Here is a 7369-nt window from a genome sequence, read left to right as displayed (position 1 = left end):
TTATGGAGCACCTTGTATATTTATCACAAATAAAAATATTGTTATATTATAAATGTCTAAATTTTCTTTTGTATTCACAATTTTGAAATTTTTTAATTTAAGACGGTTGGTCCCCCCTCTATAGGGGATGAATTCACTGTGATCAAGCTGTACCTTCAGGGGGGTACATTCTTCGGTCACACCTCCTCACAAGGTGAATCTGGATATGCCCTCTTCAAAAGAATGGGCCGTCCCCTTTCTTATCCACTTTTTTACGTATGAACTCGCCATTACATGGCGCTCAGCAATATTAATTATATTGCAAAAAAATAACTTTTTTACACTCACCACGGGAATTTCTGCACAACTGCAAAAACAATCGGCAGAATAATGATGAAGATGCCACAAGGGCACCTCGGTCAGACGAATTATGGCTTTGACTTTAGGATGAATATCTCTTCCGCTGAAAATAATACGTGGATTTTCGTAAAGAAATGTTATTCTTGAATCTTAGAACCTTGTTTTTCGTATTAATGGAAAAATATCATATCAGCTGATGCGATGCCAGTGTATATGGCCCCCACATGGGCGAGACTGACAGGGCTCTAGCCCTGCGATCCGGGACAATTCCCATCTTTTTTTCTTTTTCACGCTATAAATTAACTTCAGAAGGGCCCATAAAAAACCCCAGCCTAGGGTCCCTGCTACAGGATGTGAGGACCATCCCTGTGTGGATCACTTCTATTGTGAACCACTAATGGCGGTCTTGGAGGCAATTCTAAACATTCCTCGGAATTTCTAACGAATCGGTACGTACCAGAGTGTGTTTGTTCTGAGTGTATGCGTTGCCCCTAATGTGAATTCATGTTGACAGAATTATGATTGTCTCGTTTCAACTCTTTTGCTGTCATCTGTCTCCCATCTTCCGAAGTGCAAATGGCAAAAGGCTTCTATTACTGTAAATCAAGGATTCTCAACTTCGAGCCTCGGCACCTATGGACGTCGAAAACTTTTGTCCGAGGCAAGCTGGCGATATTGATATGTGCCTGATTAGTGTTTTCAAGCGGTATTTTATTAAACTATTCTGGGGGAGTCTTGGATAAACGTTGACTCATGTAAAAGAGAAGTGGTGGCAAAAGTTTTAGAACCAATGATGTAAAGGGTTTCTTGGAACCGTTACAGACATTTTAAAGGCCCTGGGGTCTATAAATACTTCTAACAACTTTACAATGCGGAACAACTAACTGAATTTTGTCAATCAATCGCGTCTATTGTATGGCACCGGCCCATGTTAAATATTGTTGTTGTGATTATTGTTGTGGTTATCACCTGCCAGTAATGGTAGGTTTCGTGATTTTCTTAAAATACAATAAACGCGGAGGTGTCGTTGCGAGGCGAGTGCAGGAGGCGGATCCGGTAGTGGTTTCCTGTGGTTCCAAACTTCGAGGCGCAAATGCCAGCCGATCTCCCCATTAAAAAGTCTCGCCACAGAAAGCAACAGGCCTACAACGATAAATCATTCAATCATTACACTTCACTCATAGTTAGAGAAACTGGTGGCAGATGGCAGCACCACATATAACAAGCATTACACAGAAACAAACTTCACTTCAGGTTTCACAACACGCACGCGCACATTCCAACATGTACCAATTCGTTAGAGGTTCCGCGGAGGAATATGGACGAGGTGCATGTCTGGTTTAGTAGTAGCATACTCACACCCCTTGGGGTAACCAGCTTATAGCCATGGCCCCCACATCCTGTAGCGGGGCCCCTAGGCTGGAATCTTTTGCGGGCCCCTCGGTCAGACTTTTAAAGGGCCCCCTCTGTAGTTAATTTATAGCGTGAAAAAGCAAAAAAATTATGACAACCGTCCCGGGCCCTGTCAGCCCCCCCCCCTTATGTGGGGAGCCATGCTTATAGCCCCCATGGAGACAGAGCGAGAGTATGTTTGGACGTGGTGGTGTCAATCAATTACAACTTTTTGTTGCGAATAAATGCTTGTAAATGCATTTTATGGTAGTACCAAATATGTCAATTCAGAAAAGATGCCAACAACAGTATAAATTTGGTGGCGACTGATAATGAGTACTGCTACCTCTCGATATAAAAGTATAACAATAACGGTAATTTTTCCTTAGTTCGCAGATTACATCGAGGTTCCTCAAAGTAGAAGGCGGACAGACACCCACAAAGTTTCTTTTGTGATTATTCTCAAAAGAATCTTTCGTCGAAAATACTCTTTTGCGTAGTGTTAATTAAGGGAATGATGTAATTATTATCACCTCTAAAAGCCGGTTAATTCCTTCCGCCGGGATCTTTCCTCGGAGAAAATAACGCCGAAATATACGAATTCCATTGAAGGAGACTGTTTCCCGAAAAGCACGCCTCTTATCAGCTCATACATGCATTCTTCATGAAGGATCTACCAGAAATATGTTGAGAATTTTTCACTCGAGCACCGTTGCAGCAGCAGCATTCTTCAGATCATCCCTACCGAGAGATTCTTCATAAGTCACCTCTGCTATTCTGCGTTGTGTCTTTCATGGTACGGCTCTTATAAGAGCATAGCTCATATAACTTGGGTCAAGTTTGATAAAATAACTTGAATTCCTTCACTCGCAAGACTCCATTATTCGCGTTTCAATAGAATAACCATGGAACCGGTTTAAAATACGTTACCCTAAGGAAATCAGATGTGTGTGAATATTTTGAATTTTTTGGAAATAGTCCAACTCGGTTATAACGACATCGAAGATTTCACGAAATGTTGTCGTTATAACCGAGGTGTTGTTACAAACCAGGTTGAAGTTTTTAAGACCTATTTTTGACAAAAAATATAATCAGATGAAATCAAATAACTGTACGCATTCCTCAGCGGATTTTCTAACGAATCAGCACATGCCAGATCGTGCGTGGGTGTGCGCGCGCGTGGCGCTAACGTATTTATGTTGTTGCGGTTGTGCTTGTTTCGTGTTCTGCTAGTGCTTCCATCTGGTTAGGTACAAACAGAACGGCAGACGAACATTCCCTGATCAGCTCTAAGCTTAGGAATTTCTTGAGAAAACGCATCGAAACGGAAACAAGAGCGACGGAAAATTTGTCGTTATAACTGAAGTGGTTCCTTGTGCGTGACCTAGTGTTCTCACCAGTTTCAGAACACTAAGTGGTCCGTGGCGCATTTAGAGATCCCTTATGTGTCACAGTTTTAGAGCACTTAAGCGACCCACAGTGTCGTTCTACATCACTCAAGTTACCGGCGGCTCATTCCCAGATTACTTAAGTGATAGGCGGCATATAATCACTTGAGTGACGCACAGAGTTCCAGAGCACTTGAGTGGCCCGTGACACATTTCGGAAACACCTAAGTGACCCGCAACACATTTCTGGAACACTTGAAGGATCTGACGAACATTTAGAGATCACTAAAGTGGCTCTATGAAGGACTTATCAATAGGGAGAATGTTAGTGTCAGGTGCCCACAAAATAGAAAAGTTTCCTTTTTTCGCATTCTTTTAGTAAAGATGCCATTAAGAATATTTCGTATTTTTATATAGAGGGTGGTTGATGACGTAAGCATCATTCAATCTCCCACCTCCGGTCATCAAAAGTCAGCAAACCCGAAACCCCCTCCTGCCCTACCGTTGCTGATGTACACTCATGTCCATAAATTAAGGATAATTCAGAATCACACGGAAATCGAAATCTAAAGTAAAAATTTCACCTGTAGAATTATCACATACATCTGCAAGAATGATATGCAAATTTCAGGAAGCCACCAGATGATGCCGATAGTACGTCACAATGACGAGAGTGTAAGAGGGGGGTATATAAGGAATGGTGGCAAAGAAGTGAAATTGTTCACAAGAGTTCTGTAAGGCGCTCAGTGCCATAAGCGAATAGTTATGACACAGAGGACGCACGTGGATGATTTTTTACGTGGTAGAATTATCGGCCGCCTGGAATGTGGGCGTACTCAGATGGAAGTATCCGAGGAACTTGCAATTGCCCAAAGTTTCATCTCTAGGCTTTAGCAACGATTCCAAGATAACAGAAATGTCAGTAGACGTCACAGTACAGGTCGCCCCCGAGTTACAACGCCGAATGAAGACCGGTATTTGGCAGTAACTGCCAAAAGAAGCAGACAGAGCACAGCATCCGACCTGTCTCGTCAGCTATCTGCAGCGACGGGTACCACAGTCTCAAGGCAAACCGTGTACAGACGTTTGGGAGATATTGGTTTATATGCTCGCAGGCCTGTCAGATGTGTTCCGCTCACGGCAACTCACTGTCGGCAGCGATGAGCCTGGAGTAGAGAACATGCAATGTGGAAAACATCACACAGTGGGCTTGTGTGATGTTTTCCGACGAGTCCAGGTTTAGCTTGCAGTCTGATTCACGTCGGACTTTCATATGGAGAACGCCAGGTACCCGTTACCACCAAGACAACATCATTGAACGACACCGTTACGGTGGTGCAGCATTGCTCGTTTGGGGTGGAGTTATACTGGGTTCCAGAACAGATCTGCATGTTCAAACCGGAACCATGGAAGTCCAAATTTATCTGGACATCATTCTGGAACAACATGTACGTTTGTTTAGGGGTGCCATGGGCGCAGATGATCCGATAGAGCATGTGTGGGACATGCTTGGCCGGCGAGTTGCAGCCCGTCAACCACCTCCTACATGTGTACCGGAACTTCGGAGAGCATTGCTTGCTGAGTGGAGTGATCTTCCCCAAGATCAGATCGATAATTTGATACTCAGCATGCCTAGGCGTTGTACGGACTGTATTTCATCGCATGGGAGACATACAATGTATTAACCATCATACCAACCATGTAATAGCAAGTTTTTGTAAAGGAGATATTTTTTACAATTGCTCCAGGGAGCAAAAATGGTAGTTTTTATGAATGGTATCATACATACACCATCGTTTTTGTTCTTTATCTTTTGTTTAATAAATGGGCTTTATGAATGAGTAACGTTTGTTTTGTTTCTGAGCCTTTTTTTGCCGGAGCTGGCATTATCCTTAATTTATGGACATGAGTGTAATACTTGAATGGCCCCAAAATACAAATTACTGTTATCAATTAGTAAAATTTGGGGAATTTGTTTCCAAGTCCGACTGTATTTAGTAGTGGTAGTTCACTAGATGGCACTCTGCTGTCGCATCGCATTTACTACTACTACTACTATTTAACCAAACACCAACTCTGGCCATATCGCTATATAGCAATTTACTGCCATTAGTGAGATGGGTTGGAAGTGAAGGCACTGTCTATCGGTGGTCGCCTCGAGTTCGTTAGGGACTACTACTACTACTGGGTATAACTTCCTCCCTTGTCCGAGAACATTCTCGATGATAGATGGCTGTAGTTTCTGCGGCTATAAATGGGGTCCATAGCAGATACCAAGATTTCCGGTGGGGGGGGGGGGGAGTGAAGGGTCTACGATTGAAATTATTTGGGAACCACTGCTCTATAGGAATCAGCCTAGGCGGAAGATAATTATTGACGTTAAGGCCGAGGGGTATCGTTTTAACCGTAGTCGCTATAACAGAGTATGATTGTATATCAAGAGAGAAACCATCTGACCATGAATATTTTTAAGTATACTATATATATATATATATATGTGTGTGTCATAAATCAGTTATTATGCATAATAACATATTGTTATGCAAACTTACCGATCGTCTTGGTAAGTTTGATAAATTTGCCGCTTTTTTACCGGTGATTGTGCAGGATCATCATAATTGTCACTGGTAAATTTGATAATTACTTGAAATTTATCGCGTTTATGAGTGATTATGCACATAATTCCCCTTAGTGGAATTGGTGAATTTGATAAATATGAAAAAAATTCCAAATGAGTCTAGTGTGTGTGTGATGAATATAGTCGTACCCCGATATAACGATAGCAAGTTTTACGATCGTACCCCGATATAATGATACAATACATGTGTGAATTATCATATATAGTATATCATATAGTACGATTTATCATGTTTACTAACGACGCGCTTGGGTATTATGCATAATCGCCATGAAAATGATAATTTTTAGTACATATTAAAATTAATAATGATGCCTCTCTTAGGTACTATGCACAATCGCCGGTAAAAGCGCGACAAATTTAGGGAAATTTAGCAAACTTTTCGAGAATACTCTTGCGATTATGCATAATAACCAGTTATTATGTACAATAGAATTTATCACATATTTACCGTAACACACAAATATCTCTCCTGGATTTTTAAAAATTCATATTCTCTTCACCAGACTGTATTTGCTAGGAAATTTGAAATCCTATCTTTATTTCGTCAAGGAGAGCACATACCGTGGCTATACCGTGGTATGAAACTGTTAGCTTTTCTACTCTAGGAATATATGAGCTACTCTGACGTCACCGTTGCGGGAAATTTTTCCTTGTTTGCTTAATGAAATTGAAGTTTCGTGTATAACTCGTGAATATATATATACCTCACTTTTCTAATGAAAAATTCATGCGCCGAGCTGGAAATAAGCTGTGGTCTCTTGAGGAAGGATCGCATCGAGAGTGAAGAGACGCTTATAACGAACGCCCCAGTTGCAGTATGAGACACTTTAAGTCTTCGCTATATATATATATACATATATATATATATATTTTTTTTTTTTTTCATTTTGTAAAAAATAATGGAAAAAAAATTTTTTGCCTTTGAATTATGATCAAGACAATACGTATGTCGCGCCTTGTCACGACATAGTATTAAATTAAATAATTTATTACGCAATAAAAGACAGAATATTGTGTTATACGTTTAGCGTTGACAGGTGCATGGTCACTCATTTCGGTTCGAGCAACCCGTTTCTCTTACGATTTGAATGGTGTCGCTGTGTTGATTTTTTCAAAGTGTATTGATTTCCGTGAGTAAAATTTTCAAAGAAAAGAGATTATAAAAAAATTCCCGAATATTAATTTAACCCGAAAAAAATTTCAATAAAATTTGAAAAACTTAAAATTATTTTACATTTTTTAAATTTCGTTGAAAGGTATTCATTAAAGTATCCGACAATCTTTCGTGTCACTTTTCTATAAAATGATACTCGAGTGAACGGTAACAATATTTTCTGATAGGAAGTGTCCGGAAATGGTGAAAACAATAATAAACTTTTTACTAACCATGTAATTTTTTATGAAAAGTAATTTTGATACGCCAAAATTTAAGCAAAATTCATGTAATATTCCAAACACGATTGCAGCAAAATTGCTAGAGTGGAATGTGTTTTGTTATTTTCACAATATATTCAACTAAAATGATGGTGCGGGCTATGAAGAAAACTTTAAAGAATTACGCGTGGATTTTTGAAAAAGGAATTGTTGGTATGCTTGTAAGTTACTGAAT

This window comes from Pholcus phalangioides, unplaced genomic scaffold (genome assembly GCF_987345545.1).
Source record: "Pholcus phalangioides strain wild (caught in Gottingen) unplaced genomic scaffold, Ppha-v1.0 ptg000001l_1, whole genome shotgun sequence".
Taxonomy (NCBI): Eukaryota; Metazoa; Arthropoda; class Arachnida; order Araneae; family Pholcidae; genus Pholcus; species Pholcus phalangioides.
Note: the sequence above shows the minus strand (reverse complement) of the source record.